Source organism: Mustela lutreola, chromosome 15 (assembly GCF_030435805.1).
Source record: "Mustela lutreola isolate mMusLut2 chromosome 15, mMusLut2.pri, whole genome shotgun sequence".
NCBI classification, from domain to species: domain Eukaryota; kingdom Metazoa; phylum Chordata; class Mammalia; order Carnivora; family Mustelidae; genus Mustela; species Mustela lutreola.
In genome coordinates, this window is record NC_081304.1 from 23,532,981 (window position 1) to 23,549,215 (window position 16,235).

Genomic DNA, 16,235 nt, shown 5'->3' on the forward strand with positions numbered 1-16,235 from the left:
CCCACCCTCCCCCCCCCCACACCCCACCCATGGTCACCTCTGTCCCTTTCATCTCCCTCCTCTGCTTCAGGGCCTAAAAGAGGCAGCTGGGGAGAGGTGGAGGGGTGTTTGTGAAGGAGACTTTGGTCCCCACCTCATCAAATGACATCCTTGTTTCTTTGTCCTTCTACCCTGGAAAAGGACAGAAAACACTGCATGCCTCCACTACCACTGAGGGAAAGGGCTTGGAGCTGGACCTTCAGGGACAGCTTCCTGATAACAGGAATGTGAAGAAATCCCCGGAGAGAGTGAGAATAGAACCAAGAGAAGGATGAAGGTTGCTTTGAATACTGACCTGCCTAGAGATGAGATCTCCTTACAGCATCCTAGGCTCCATGGTGTTCCACTACGACGGTCATACCAGATACTGAAACTCTGCCTGTTTTATGTGACCTCAGGAGGGGCCCACACTTTCCTATTCTGAACTCGGGGGGGTGTTCCACTGGCAACCTGGTCTCCACCAGTTTGGCTGTCTCTGTCATCAAACCTAGAGCTCACCTTCTCTAATTTTCTGGCAGATCCCAGAATTCTCAAAACTCATCTTTTCTAAGTAACTCCTCTACAACGTGCAGAGAAGAGGGATTTGTGCTCTTCTGACCTTCCTGCCGTCAGACAGAGTCCATAACCTCCTCAACTCTTCCCAAGGATCTCTGTTCGTTTTGTTCACTGATTGCCTCTGAAGCACCCAGAACAGTGTCTGGGACATAGTAGAGGCTCTAAAAACATTTATTGTTTCATGAATGGTTCTTATGCTTGGAAAGTCCCTCCTCCAGAAAAGTCCGTCCTACATCCCTGTTGCTGCCACTTATTTATTTTTTTAAACTTTATTTATTTATTTAAGTAATCTCCACCAACGTGGGGCTTGAAGTCACCACTGGGAGATCAAGAGTGACATGTTCTTCCAACTGAGCCAGCCAGATTGGGGGAGGGGGGCATTGTTGCCATTTAAATTTTCAATTGTCCTGGCCTCAGAAGAGAGGGGTCCCCCTGCCATTATTTATGATTGAGTGCTTGCTGTGTACAAACCTTTGTGATAGTTGCTCCCTTCCTAATCTATCTTGGCTTCTTACTCTCTGTCCTCCCTCCTCCCCTCCAAGTCCAGCCTTTACGCAACTTCCGTGGTCTAGTCTCCAAGAGTTACCCAAGATTTAATAAAATATAACAAGAAACCAGAGCTTCATTATATCTGTTTGTCCATTCTATTTCTTTTTGAGTTTCCACTTGAGAGAAATGGAAACCTCTCCACTCCTCCCTCCTTTTGCCTCTGTGCACCTCTGGCTGGCCGCTCAGGCTTCTCTGCGGCCTGGGTCTCAGCTTCTTTGCTGGAGTCTCCTCCTTTATCTTGGGGAGTGTCTCTGTTCCTTCCTTGGTGCGTGGGTGTATCTCAGGCTCCCATGCTAGCTCGAAGGGTGGCTCTTCTTCGTTTCCTTTATAACAAATAGGTAAACAGGTGACAAAGAAGCAGGAATAGGAAACAAAAAAAAAAAAAAAAAAAAAAGAAAGAAAGAAAGAAAGAAAGAAAAAGAAGAAGGAAAGAAAGAGAGAGAGAAAGAAAGAAAGAAAAAGAAAAAGAAGAAGCGGAGCTAGAGTGGCTAGAGTGGAGTGTTTTCTCCCAGGTATCAGGGTCGCAGGTAGCTCCAACCCGAACTGGGAACAAGTCCCGACAGGTGCAACCCCTGTCCAGATGTTGCGCAACGCGAGGCGCGTGCCCGGAGCCCAATCCAGGGTCTGGTTCCCCGGCTGAGGACCTGGTTGTCGGCAGGGGCGGGGTGGGGAGGGTTGTATTCAGATCAGAAAGATTCTTTCAGGTCTCTTCGGGGAGACAGACCCCCATCGGCTCTACTTCTGCCCACCCCGATTTTGGGGGGACGGGGCGCATAGGGAGAGTCCAAGCGGTGGCTTGCCGGAAGAGGACAGTTTGGGACCCGGGAGGGGAGTTCCCTGCGTCTGGGCCGTGGGGGGAGCTGCAGGCCGGCGGGGTGAGTAAGGCCCAGCGGACGCAGGAGGCTCAGTGGCGGCGGCGGCGGCGATGGGGAGGGGGTAATTACGCAGGGAGGCTCTCGCCACAGCACGTCCCCACAAATGAGAGGCCCCGGGCCCCAGACACCACACAACAAAGCAGGAGGCAATTATTTGGCTCCAGTGGGAGGGGACAGCCCTTCGCCGGCCCACTGCCGCTGAGCACCCGGCCTCTGCTGAGGGCGCTGGGATGGGGGTGCAGGGGCCGCTCTCCCCAGTGAGCTGGGGAGGGCCCGAGGGACTCCCGCTGGGTCCCCCTCAGAGGGGGTCCACGTTTAGGAAGGCAGAGCGCTAGGAGGCCCTGGGCGTGATTAGAGCCGTCCCTCAGCCAGCCTGGAGCCTCCCGCAGGGCGTCGGGGGGGAGGCCTCCTGGGCACCCCACAGGAGTGAGGCCGGGAGGGCCCGGGGCGCCAGCTTGGGGCGTTGAAGGCTCTGCTTTGTTGGTCTCGGGGAAGCCAGTGGCCAACGTCCGAACCACCCCTCCCCCCGCCCCTTCCCCAGCTGTGGCCACACAACTGGCAACCAGGAGGCTCTTAGGCAGGTGGGGAAACCACAGCGGAGGGAGCCAGAGCCAGGGAGATTCCCGAGCACGTGGCCAGGCCTGGAATTCACGCAATTGATATGCAAATAAAATGCAAATTGTTCCTCTTCCCCGCCGCCCCCCCCCCCCATCATCAGATCAGGCCCCTGTGGCAGCAGAGCACGTCCCCATCAGCTGTGGGTACCCCAGCCTCTGGCCTCCCTCTCTGGCCACCCATGTTTGCTTCAGGAAAACTGTTAGCAAGTCCTACCAATAACCTGGAATCCTGTGGAGACTTCCTGCAAAGGCCTTCCCCCTCCTTGATGAGAGAGCCCAAAGTACAGATGGAGAAAAAGAGGCCTTAAGAAATTTAGGTACTTTCCCCTGTTACTAACAAAACACCTGGAGGATGGCTCCTGGAACCTTCTGCCAAGGCCGCAGGTTGTCAGCATGGCAGCTGGGGGAGGAGAAAGAGCGCATGACTAGGAGCCCTAAAATCTGCTCTCTGGTCTCAGCTCTGCCCCTAACTTGCTGGCTCACTCCAATCCTGTCACTTCTCTTCTCTAAGCCTCAGTTTCCCTGAATGTCAAATGACCATCTCTGGGGGGAAAAAAAAAAGGCTCTTCCAGACCTGGAGTCCTCTTTATGCACCACTGCCATCCAGTGTCGCTGGCCAGAGGACTCTGAGTCAACTGTCCCCTTCTTTGTCCTCACCAGCTCTACACTCGCAGTCCCAGGCCAGTCAAGGATGAACCCCTAACCCCTGTCTTTCTGCATCTTCAAAATCTCACTCAAAATCCACTTGAGGGAGCCTCTTCTGAGTCATTCTGCTAAACTAATTGCTCCTTTATGTTGGGGTCCCCTCCATCTAGGAAAGGCTCAGCATTCACAGCTGTCCCCTGTGTGTGCCCTTGCTGCTGTGTTGCTGAGTTTCTAAGTAATTTGAAGATATGTGTAGTGTCCCATCGTGCATCCCACCCCCAACCCCCCGCGCCCTGACCCCAGGTTGAGGCAAGGATTTTGTGTCCTCCATGAGACTAAGGACTTCCCAAGGACCTGGGCTGTGTCAGTGGGACATAGAGGCCCCATCTGGATGGCACTGTGTCTCTGCCATCAATTAGGACTTTTCCCTAGGGTGGAGGACGCTGCCTCCTCTATCTGACCCCCTCCTGGATTTGGCTGGAGCCATTAGATAGTGGGGAAGGACCCAGCTAGCCTGCCTTTCGCAGGTCTCCCCTGGCTGATTTCTCATTTCTCAGCCTCCCCTTCAACCCCAGACCACAGCCAGGGTGGCCACTTTCGCCATCACCCTCTCCTGCCCGAGAGTGGGTCTGCCTCCTTCTTCCTCAGGAAACTAGGCTCCTTGCACTCTGCCTCATCCCTGTCCTCCTCCTCCTCCTCTCTCAGTCTCCTGCCTCCCTCATCCCTCTCTAGGGCCTCAGGGCAAGTATTTGCCATCTGCCTTACTGGTACATTCCTGGGGCTGGCTCCAGGCTCCCTGGGAGGCCTGAGAGCCCTTCTCAGCTGCCCTTCACCCTCAGGGCCCCCTCACTACCCCCTCTCCCCCAGAATGCCTGGGTCCCTTGCTCTCTCCCCTGCCAGACGGCCTGGCGTCTGCAACCCTGCAGCCCCTCAACGCCTAGAGTGCCCTCTCCACTCTGGAGCTGGAAAGGCTCTCAGAGTCTGCCAGAGGGGCCCCTGCTAGCTGCAGGAGGCCAGGCCTCCCGTGCTTCCCTGCTCCACATCCCAGTCCCCACCTTGGGCAGGCTCCTCACCTTGGAACCCTACCGCTTTCTATTCATCTGCAGACTACATTCTTTTTTCTTTTTTCTTTTTTCTTTTTTCTTTTTTTTTTTTTTTTTTATCCAGGAAGCAAATGAGTGCAAATTTATTTGCTACACCGAGTAAGCCAGCTGTGCAGAGGCAGCGACCTGAGTGGCCCTCCCCCAAGGGAGAGGACCCTTCATCTGGAGGAGCCTTGCCTTCCTTTCCAGAGTTGGTCATTTGACACTCAGGGAAACTGAGGCTTAGAGAAGAGAAGTGATTTATTCAGGCATTCCTGGCTGGGATGCCTAGTCCCTTGGAAAATTCTAGGAACCCCTGGCCTGAGTTGTGCAACAGGTGTGCTCTCCTCTCCCCGCAGACCTCATTTAGCTGTGGTTCTTCATTGACAGTTTTGGTCCTTCTTCTTCTCTATGATTTTACCCTTCCCAGCCTCCTGCCCCTTCTTGTTCCCCGAGGATGGGTGCTGGAGGCTGTGGCTCCTGTGGACCCTGAGGAGAGCTGGGAGGCCTCACCTGCCCTAGTGAGAGCTCCCCAGTGGCCTAAAATCCCTGTGATGAGAGTATTTCTGTGTGAGCCAGTGATATATACAGTTTTGTTCCGCTTACAGTCCTGCGACACTATGTGGTGGTGGTGGTGGGGTCTGGCTGACATCTTCTGGTATCACCACTACCTCTGAGAGCAGGAACTTGGGGACCCTCCCCCACTCCTCCAGGGAGATTCAGGGTCTTTGGAGAGGCCAGGGAAGAAGGCCCCACCTGAAAGGAGGGGTAGTCACCATCTAGAAATGCATTCAATCGGTGGTTGTTCATATTGAACACTTACTCTGTTCCGGGCACCAAGCTGGGTGCTGGGGTTGTGGTGGAGAACAAGAGAGCCAGACCTCAGACAGCACAAGGCGGCAGTTCTCAAGCTCATCATTTGGGACATTCATTAAAATGAAAGGTCCCAGGATGCCTGGGTGGCTCAGTCAGTTAAGTTTCTGCCTTCTGCTCAGGCAGTGATCTTGGGTCCTGGGATCAAACCCAGCATCAGGCTCTCTCCTCAGTGAGGAGCCTGCTTTTCCCTCTCCTTTTGCCCGCTGTTCCCCATGCTTGTGCACACACATGCTGTGTGTGTGTGTGTGTGAAATAAGTGAAATACTTAAAGTGAACAAAATGAAAGGTCCCTCTCTGTTCAGCAAGTCTATGGGGCCCAGGAACATTGCATTTAGAGAAGCGTTTTCCCTTGTCTTTGCCAGCGCGACGTTGGTGCAGGTGGTCTGGGGACCCACACTGGAAGAGCCCTGGTGACATGTCCTGGGTTGTGGGAATGGCCTGGAGCTCTCACAGAGCCCCAGGGAAGCAGGGAGGGGAGGAGGGTGCTAAGAGGAGAGTCTGCGGATGTGCATGGGGAGAGCAGGATCTCCCCTCATCAGTAAGGATCAGGCCTGCCTCCCTCTTCTCTGCCCCTCACAGACCAGGAGTTCACACACTCAGACCGCCCCCCCAACCCCTGTCCAGCACCCTGTTGATTCCTGCCCCTCACCTCCCTGGGGACCCCAGGGGCTCTCCTCCACAGCCCATAGAGGGTGCATACCCATGGGGAGGGACAGCAGAACTGTCAGAGACCCTCCCACCACATCCCGCACCCTGCCTGCCTGGTCTCAGAGGGGCTGCTGGACTCAGTGTCCAGGTTGCAGAGAGAGCGACCATGAGGCAGGGATTTGAGACAGAGAAACAGAGGGTGAGAGCCAGGCGAAGTCAAGGAAGCTGCCCTCCTCCCCACCAGCGCCCAGGGTTTGCTGCTGGGGCTGCTGAGACATCTCCTCTCCCGGAAACCCGAGGCCAGACAGATAAACACAGATGGAGGGAAAGACTCAGCTGCTTTATTTATGGGCCCGGTGACAGGCCCTCTCCTGTCTCAGAGTCCCTAATCTACAGGGCGGAAGAGGCATCCCACCCCCTCACTACGCTCTTCCCTCCCTCCTGAGACTGGGGCTCAGCCAGGCTCCAAGCCTTCCCAGCCAGTCAGGAACAGGCCCGTGTGCCAGCTCCCAGGGGCTGGAAGACAGTGTCCGGGGGGCTCTCCCCCAACAATACAGGGAACACGCGGTCCACTCCTTACCCTTCCCCAACGTCCCACCATGTCTTCATGGGCCATCAGGAACCACTGGCTCAGGGAAAGGGACCCACCCCCCGTGAGGGTTCCCCTTGGACAGAATGGGCTCGGTGCCCCCCAGAGGGTCCTTCCCACCAAGAAGTAGGACAGTTCAAGGGTCTCGACTTGGGAAGATCCTGAAGGGAAACCTCCGGGTTGGTCCCACATGGGCCTCCCCAGAGTGGTGGGCTGATCGGGGAGTTCCCTGAGGTCCCTAGAGGGTCAGACCCAGAGCCAAAGGTTCCTGGGCCCCTGCAGTGTGCCCCCTAAGGAATTCCCTCTAAAGGCAGTTAGCACCCACACAGAGGGGGCTCTGGGGACCCACGTTAGTTCCTCCTTCTCCCCCTCCCACCCTGAAGCACGCATGCCGGCATCCTTTCTGATAGGCCAATTCCCCTGTGGCTACCAGAGTGGGGTCCAGCAGCAGCCAGGGCTGAGAAACATGGATTTCTCCAGCTCCTTGTCCTGTGCCCGGCTACACAGCCCCTTCGTTCTGTCCCTTTTGTCCAAGTCTACCCCAAATCTGGGTAGGGGGAGAAGTAACTCAGCCTTCCAGGGAGGCCCCAGGGTCGGAGGTCAGAGAGCAGCGAAAGGGCAGGAAAAGAGGGAGGTCAGGCAGGGGGCAGATCCCTACCTGGCGGTGGCTTTGAGGCTGGACCCAAAGAGCCTTGAAAGCCCCGGAGATTCAGGGATTTGGCTCATAGGATCAGAGGACCGGCTCCCTGACTCACAGCCGCCAGACAGGGACCTGTTCAACTCGCCTCTCTCTCTCTCTCTTTTTCATTTAAGTGACTTTGGTTCATCCATGGGCCAGGGAGGAACTTCACCAAAATGGCATGCATCCCCTCCCCCTCCCCCTTCAGTCTGTCCCCTGTCTGTCCCTCAGCCCTCCCCACCTCCCACCTTCTCCTAGAGCCCTCCTCCCCCCTGGGGAAAAGGAACAACTTTGAATCCTGGCTCAGATGAACATTTCCTGTGAAGTCCCAGGCAGTTTCCTTTTTGGATAAACGGGCCTGGCTTAAGGATAAATGGCATTCATGGGACCCTCCCCCTAAGTCTCCGACACTTTCTCTTCTAGGAGCTTCTCCCCATTGACTGCCCTCAGCCCGCTCCCCAGAGGGTCTTCCCAGCCCCTGAGCCCCACCTCAAGAATTGCATCTGTCTGCTGCCCGTCCTTGTGACTCTTGATGAATCAGGGATGTGCTCTATCTCCCCCATCAGTCTGGGAAATCTTTGTGGTCAAGAATTGTGTCTCCCCTATCTGACCAACAGCTCCCTGAAGGGGTGGCCTTCCGGACTGGTCACAGGCCTCCCCTGCCCACTGGTGGTCAAGGAGGGAGGCCGGGACGGGTGTTCAGTTCTCTACTCAGTAAACAAGTCCCTGCAAAGGTAAGCCCAGGGAGCAAAGGGGGGGAAGCTTCCCACTGTGGAAACTCTTAAGTTGAAACTGAAAAGAAGAAAGGAAGAAGAGAGAGCATTCTACCCTCCCCCCACCACCACCAAGTTTCTCCCAAGAGCCTCAGAGCCTTCCTCCAGCCCCAGCTCCCTGTCCTACTTGTTTCCCCTCCAGGCCCAAGACCGAGGAAGGTAGAGTCTGTCCCAGCTCTTCTGTAATGGCATGGTGCTCCATCCTCCTCCTATTTGCCTGTCCAGCCTGCCTGAGGGCCCTGGTTCGTTGCCAGTGTCAGCCTGCTCAGCCCCACCCAGGGTCCTTCCTCAGGGCAGAATCAGCTGGGGAGGCAGTGCCTCTCCTTCCTTGAAGCAGCTGCCAAGCCTGAGACCCCCTTCTCTTTGAGGACAGGCAGTATGGATATGTAAAGCAGCTTGTGGTCCACTCTGAACCCAGGCATGTGTCTACCCATGAAAGGGAAGATGAATGCGTGCTCACCTTGAGTATGTTTTCACGTCCTTCTGTCCCCTCCCCTCCTTCAGGTGATTTTGGGACCCATGGTCTGGGAGAGGTGACTGTGTCCATCCATGCCCAACCCTCCACTGTGCTGGATAAACATCTCCATTGGGTTTGAGACCCCCAACACCCTGGCAAAGAGGCTGCCATGGCCTTCTAAGGGAATGAAGCACACAACCCTTCTCTCCACTTGCCTTGACAGCAGGGTCCTAACTTGACATCTCCCTTCATGGTAGCCCTCTTTGTTCTGGGTCCCTGAGGTGACCCATGCTGATGGCAGCTCTTCTTGCTCTCTCCTAGAGAGAAGGGACCCGACCTGTCCACCTGGGTCTCAGCCAGAGATCCCCACAGAGCTGCCAGGCTGGCTGGCTTCTGGCCTTCCCTATTTAAGCCTGGGTTGCTAGAATTCCATCCTGATTTCTGACGGGAGGAAAGCTGCTGTCTTCCTTCTGCCAGCTGTCCCCAAAGCTAACAAGAGCTTTCATTTTCTGAGCCCTTAGTATGGGCCAGGTGCTAACATTTTCTTTGAGATCTTCACAACTACAGCTGAGGTGGGTCCATTTATTACCCCCATTTTACAGATGTGGAAATGAAGACTGTGACAGATGGAGGTTATACTTCCTGCCCAGAAGGCTGCCCACTGTGGGCCAGAGCCACAGTCGTTGTATGGGACAGCGAGAGTGACCTACTGTGGACAAAGCTCTGCTCTGGGCAACTGAGGCAAAGGGCAGAATCCAAACGAGACTTTCTCTGGCAAAGATAGCTTCTTGAGGGATTTTCAATCTGTTGGAAGAGACAAGTCCACTGTCCTCTGGGAGCTGCCAGTCTGAGAGAGGAGTCTGAGGGTACTAAGGAAAAACCAGCAATTCCCCTGACCCCTGATGCCCACATCCTGCGGGGCACCCACCAGAGGCCTCCACCACCACATCTCCGTCCTAGAAAGGAGCTCCTGCTGTCCCTGTCCTGGGAAGAAACAGGCGTGGAATTCCTCTTCCCTGAGTTGCTGGAGCAAAGAACAAGAGAACACCCCGTTTCAGAGGCTAAAGGACTTGGTTGGACACAAAGCCCTGCTGACTTCCAGGACTGAGGACCTCACTTGGAGGGAAAATTCTCCTGATGGCATGGGGGGGGGGGGGCACCTAGAAGCAAGGGGATGGCTGACGTGAACTCTGAAGGCATCTTGGAATTCCTTGCCATCCCATTTCCTCTTCATCGGGGCCAAGCTCGGAGGATTATGACAGTGTGGGCAATAAAAAGTGCCTAATTGGTTGTTGTCCAGCCGAGGCTGCTCCCCATTTCCCTCCGCGTGGGCGGGAAACCAGCAGAGTCAGTTTCACTTTTGTGAGTGCCCAGTTTCCTGGTGGTAGCTGGTGCTAGCGGAAGCAGGGCACCCAGTGGTTGTGGGTTGCTAGTCCCTGATGCTGCTTCCAAGGTGGGTGTGCCCCAGGAGGCAGAGGGCCCCCAGAAAGGACCAGAACTGCTCTTTCCCTGAGTAAAGAGGACAACAAGCCTGCTGGCCTCTGTAGGAGTTGGGAAGCGGTACAGGGGACACCCTCTGCCCTGGGTGACAGTGCCCTCTGTCTACTTCTGCAGGAGGCCGATACGGAAAGCGTTGGCTCTGGAACTATTAACTCCATTATCCAGCACTGATGGTGCCATTATTCAGTGGATGATCCTGGGCAAGTTCCTTAAACTTGCTAAGCCTCGTCTTCCTTATCTGTAAAGTGGGGCTATGTGCACGTGAAGTGCTTGGAGGAGGGCAGCTCTTCCCTTCCCAGCGCTCATTCCAGGAAGGGCAGAGCCCTGCACGGGATCCTCACTTTCCTGGCAAACCTGCTCTGTCCCCGGCATCCTGTCCCCCCAGGGGAACCTTCCAGCAGACTGTTCCCTCCAGTGTAACCAGCCGCCCTGCTTCCTGCAGTTCTCCCCTTGTCATCTTTCCCCAGACACCAATTCCCAGGCACAAGCCCACCCCTCCCCCGCCTTCCCCGAGCCCTGAGACACCCCAGGTCCTGCCACCTGAGACCCTCCTCTCTGACCCATCCGGCTGACTGTCCATTGCCCCCCATCAGACTGGGAGGTTAAGAATTGTGTTTTATTGGGGCGTCTGGGTGGCTCAGTGGTTGGGCCGCTGCCTTTGGCTCAGGTCATGATCTCAGGGTCCTGGGATCAAGTCCCGCATCGGGCTCTCTGCTCAGCAGGGAACCTGCTTCCTCCTCTCTCTCTCTCTGCCTCCCTCTCTGCCTACTTGTGATTTCTCTCTGTCAAATAAATAAATAAAATCTTTAAAAAAAAAAAAAAAAAAAAAAAAGAATTGTGTTTTATTACTGAAGCTACTGGACCGTGCAAGTCGTGTGTGGCCCTCCGTGTCTAGGGCACCATCACCCCCTTGCCCATCCTTCAACTCCCCATTTTGATCCAGGAAAGCGGCACAGTCCCTGGGCTGCCTGCCACCTCCGACAGCCCCCGGGGGCTTGGCAGACAGACAGCCACCTGTCTCAGGAGGCTCAGGTGGATGCCGGCAGCCAGAGGAGGCCAAGAGGCCTCCCCACCAGAAACCTGCAAAAGCCCCCTTCCGGTGCCGGACGCTGTCGAAACACCCCATTCAGTTACAAGGTCCAAACCCAACGAGGCAAGGCAAATGCTGTGGGGCCAAGTGGAACTCTCCAGAAAACCCCTCACCCAACTGCTGCCCTCAGTACTCCTTTTGCCTCTTTCTCCTGCCCAAGCTCTGCTGGCTGCCATCTCTTGGGGGGGGGGGGCGGGGAGGCAGGGATTGAGATGCTTATGGGTGGGGGTGGAGTGGGAGGAACGCTGCTTGGCCCCTAGGGGGGCAGCTGAGATTTATGGGACTGGATTTTTACAGGCTGGGGAGAGGCCCCAGGCAGGAGCTGTGGAGCCCAGCAGAGGAGCAAACGCATAAAAACCTCCAGACTTGAAAGCTGAGCGGCAGGCACCCCCAGGCCTGTGGGTGGTGAGAGATTTACGGCTCTTGCACAAGGCCTGGAGGGAGCCTGGGGAGCTGCAAGGACACTTCAGAGCCAGAATAACTCCCCACCAAGGCCTTCACCTTTCTCCTCTAGGAAAAAAAATTACTCACCGATAGAACAGGTTAGAGCTGCCAGAAAGATAGTTATCGCTGTGGGGACCCCGCCCACCTGGAGACTAGGTGACTCCCAACTTCCTCCCCCACCCCAGACTCTCCTTTCTGCCCCCAGGTCAGGGAGAGGTGCCTGGGGCCAGGTGGGGAGTTGGGGGGGGGCGCTTCCAGAATGGTCCTCCTTCTGGAGGTAGGAACCCTTGCTCACGGCCCCTTTTTCCAAGAAGTGGGGGCAGGAGGGGAGGGTGGGTTCTGGCCAATTCTGGAAGAGTCCCAAGATTTCAGGAACACTTTCAGAGTACGTTTGTGGGGTAGGAGTCTACCGGAAAAGGAGACAGGAATGGCACAATCAGGACGGGAGAACACAGAGAGCTCCATGCCCCTGCGCCTGGTGGCCATCTTTTGTTTAAGCCAATGCGCCAAAGGCTGAGCTGGAGGTGACCAGCCCAGCCCCTGCCCTCAGCCCTTACCCACCTAAACTCAGGTACGGAGTTTCCCTTGGGCCTGACCCCAGGCTCGTCTCCCCATCCAGGAAAGAATTATCTAGTAGTCAATGGCCCTGTGTGGAGGGCTTGACATCACTAGGGGCAGCTCAATGGGTTTAAGGTTATGTTTCCGCTTCCTCCCAAACTCTGGACTCTGCACCCCATCACCCTAAGTCCCCCCATGTCTCCTACACCTTCATGGAGCAGCCCTGAACCTCAGCGAGTTGGAGGAGGGGTGCGCCACTAACCACTTAAAAGGGCCCCAGGGAAGCATCCCAGGACAGGTGAGGAGCTAGTCTTTGAACTGGGCGGGAGGGTGGGGGTTGCCGGAAGATGGAAATCCTGGGCCAGCTGCTTGCAGTACTAGAGGCTGAGGGATGGGGAGGAAACTCCATAAAAGGCTGACCCACCCTCTCTCCAGTCTAGCCTTCCCCTCCCCACTCCCCAGTCCAGCCTCCCCAAGACCAGAGCTGGCGCTGAGACAGCCAACTGAGTCATGTCTCGGGTGCCCAGCCGGGTGGGCACAGACTTGCCCATGGCCAGGCCCCACCCTGAGTGGCCGGTCAGCACTCCCCCAGGGAACAGGCCAGGGGCACAAGTGGAGAAGAGGACAGAAGAACTGCCCTTCCAGGCCAGGCTCTGCTCTAACACAGCCCAGCAAGGAAGAGTTTGGGGTGGGCAGCCCAGGGCTGGGTGGCTGGTGGGTTGCGAGCACAACTATCCTCTCCTTTCTCCTTCCTTCTGCTGATTGGCAAGCGGGGAAGGGGAGGAAGACTCACTTGAGGTCAGCGTTCTAGTAGGGTGGGAGAGGAAATCAGAGAGGAAAATGTCTTTGCTCCCTGGGTCCCCAACCCTCTCCCCACCCCCTCCTGCCACCAGCTTCAGACTCCAGGCTCAAGGAGGAGTGGGCCGGGCCGGTCAGGACCTGCCTCCAGCCTGCCTTCCTCCCCAGCAGGTCGGGGAAAATTACTCTCCTGGTACTGCTTTTTATTTTTTGAAGCCAGATCAAAGGTGGGACCCAGCTGGGAGCCCTGGTAGAGGCTCAGCAGTGTGGAGCCGGGGAAGCAGGAGACGTGGGAGGGCCAGGCGGCCTGGGTCAGGGGCTAGCTGAGAGTCAGGAGTGGAGCTGGGAGGGGGGTGCCCAGTCAAGTCAGGGACATGAAGGATCCAGGCAAGGCCATGGCTGTGGTCAGTGTGGTTTCCACAGCTGCTCTCCCCAAGCGGGGACCCACCCACAGACGTATGACTCCCCATCCCAGTGTCCAACCCAACTGGAACGGTGCAGAGATCCGCCAAACATCATCCCACTTTTACTTCATTGCCTTCTTCTGCCACCTGCTCTGGGACACTCTTTTGTGTAGCCGGGAAGCTTTTCTTTTAGATAACCACATTCCCTCCTGCTGCGGGAGAAAAAAAAAAAAAGCACACTCCCCCTTCCATGTCTGAGTTCAGACTAGAAAGCAAGCATCTCCTTATTTCTTTTATTTTTATTTATCTATTTTTATTTTTTAAAAAGTTTTTTAAAGATTTTATTTATTTATTTGACACAGAGAGAGAGAGACCACAAGTCGGCAGAGAGGCAGGCAGAGAGAGAGGAGGAAGCAGGCTCCCTGCTGAGCAGAGAGCCCGATGCGGGGCTCCATCCCAGGACCCTGGGATCATGACCTGAGCCGAAGGCAGAGGCTTTAACCCACTGAGACACCCAGGTGCCCCTTTATTTTTTTAAATTTTTAAAAAAGATTTATTTGAGAGAGAGAGCACAAGTAGGCAGAGGGAGAGGTAGAAGCCGGTTTCCCGCTGAGCAGGAAGCCGGATGCAGGACTTGATCCCAGGACCCTGGGATCATGACCCGAGCAGAAGGCGCCCCCTCCTTATTTCTTTTATACTTCCTTGGTGAGAACTTGAAAGGGAGAGTCAGTTCTGCGCCCACCACCATCTCTCCCCGCTTCCCCTTGCTCCTGTCAGCACAGTCTTCTTCTGCAGGCCATATAAGTGCCATTCTGGTTTTGGGGGGCCTCCCTCCTCTAGGGTGGCTAAGTCTCTTCTCTTTTCTGGAATCACACTGCCATCCCCAGTACTGCGGCTAGAAGGGGTGAGTGGAGTTTGCAGGGTGAATGCGTGTCGGGCACTATTCCTGGGGACATGTGTAGGCACTCAGCCACACTCAGACACCCACCATTTCTTCCCTCATGTGTCCTGAAGTCTGGGGAGCCTGGCTCCTCGACCGGCACCCTGGCAGACCTGAGGTGTAACCAACAGAACAGGGATTTCCCCAGAGCCTCGGCTGGCCCAGAGAAGCCCTCCTCCGTGGTTACCCGGACTCTCTCCTTGTCACCCCGGGGCAGCAATCCTTTGTCCCAGGTCCAGCTTCTCCCAAGGCGGAGGGATGGATGGTGAGCGGGTGTGCAAGTGTGCGTGCATGCACGCGTGTTTGCGAGTATGTACGTGGGCACACACACCTAGGTGGGTCTGGATCTAGAGGGAAGCAAGGAGAGAGTGCCACTCCGCAAATTCTGCTCCTGCTGATGCACTGTGTGACCTCAGCCAACTCTACCACCTTCTTAGAGCCTCGGTTTCCCCTGGCCATAAAATATGGGGTTAATTGTCCCTCCCAGGGAAGCTAGGAGGGTTAATTGGGCAATGGCTCTGAAGTGTCTAGGAAGGGAAGGAGATCTATAAATACAAGTAATCATTAGAGGGTATTTTGCAGCCATTTTGTGGGTCCCAATGTATTATTACTATTATCATTGTTACTGTCATCGCCACCACCGTCGCCCACTTCCTGAGTCTCTGCTGGCTGGGGCGGCGCTTCCAGATGAAGAAGTGATGCTCCTGAGCCCAGCATCCCAGCCAACGGCCTCACTGAACCCCCATCCTCCACACTCAGGGTGTCTGGAGAAGCTGGAGGTGGCTAGTGATGGCCAGAGAGATGGGGCTTTGACAGGAGAGGTTCAGGGACCCAGAAGAGAGAGGGAGACAGGGCACACCTGGAGAAATTCACTTTGTGCCTAGGAAAGTCTCCAGTCTGCCATGGGAACCGGGGCGGGGTGGGGGGTGGGGGCTGGAGAGGGGCTGAGCACACGTGAGAAGCTGAGGCAGAGATAGGAGAATGTTACCAGTCATTGGAAGATGAGCTGTTTGGTAGAAACTGATTCCTTGAAGAGGCAAATGGCTCTGCGAAGAGTCTTTGGGGAGGCTAGAACATATCCTCTTTCCAGGTGAAGCAAGGCGTGGGCCTGGCAAACAGTAGGCACTCAATGCATGCTTGCTAAACTCAATTTCTATGCTTGCCTTTCCCTTCCAATAAGGTTAAAACGAAGCAAAACAAAACACACCACCAGCATCTGCTTCTAGAAATGCCTTGGATGCCCCCTAGTGGCCACAAACGGTGGTTGAGAGGGCGCAGGTGCCTTCTACCCTAAAGGGCTGCTCCCCAGGAAGGGAGTGGGGAGGAGTGGGGAGGGAAGCAACTGACCTTTCTGAGGCTCCACAGACCTCATCCCGAGGGGATTAGGAGGTAGAAAGAACCAGGTAAGAAGGAAGAACTCTGTGGGGAAGGATGGGTGGAATGTTCTTGCTAGAAGATTCCATGGCAGTTGGTGGACAGCCATCGGGTCTGGCAGGGGAACTAGGGGACAGAGGGAGATGACAAGTCAGGGCATGGGTCAGGAGTGGCATCCCTGGGCAGTGGAGAAGGGGATGGTTGTGTGCGTGCCCCTGGGGTACAGGATGGGGTAGCCGCCACACTGTAATAGGGAGATAACACTTTACAGCCTCTGTCAATGTTTCATGCTCATAGAAGACTGAGGAAACTTCAGTCATTGAAATCATAGATGGGCCAGGGAGAAAAAAAAAAGTAATGAGGATTCACTTTTTCTCGGGCAAATAAGAGTAGCAGGGATGGTTCGACAAGCCTGCAACTTTGATTTCTCTGTAGGTGGAGAGAGAAAGGACAAGAATGTAGAAAACCAGACGAGAGAAACAGGAGAAGCAGAGGCTACTGGGAAGATCCTTAAGGGAGAACGAGCCAGCTTTTGAAGGTTGAACTGGCTGTAACCGTTCAAAAACAAACAATAAAGCTTGGGTTGTAGCAACGAGTAAGGACCAACAGTCAGTCAAGGGCGGGACACTGACGTTCTTCTAGCTTCTGGACATCCAACACCTGCTGCACCATTCCTTTCACAGAAGGCCCCAGAAGGAATCTAGAGCTTCCTAAGGGCAGAAACTGCAGTTCTGCCTCCCACC

At 55.4% G+C, this 16,235-nt stretch overlaps 1 long non-coding RNA gene across 1 annotated transcript; it reads left to right on the forward strand.

The window, feature by feature from the left end:
• The first annotated feature begins 1,816 nt into the window (after positions 1 to 1,816).
• Positions 1,817 to 9,686, forward strand: LOC131816737 (uncharacterized). The gene is made up of 2 exons (XR_009348159.1): positions 1,817 to 2,018; positions 8,987 to 9,686. It is a non-coding gene; the product is annotated as an uncharacterized LOC131816737 (long non-coding RNA).
• Positions 9,687 to 16,235: the final 6,549 nt, after the last annotated feature.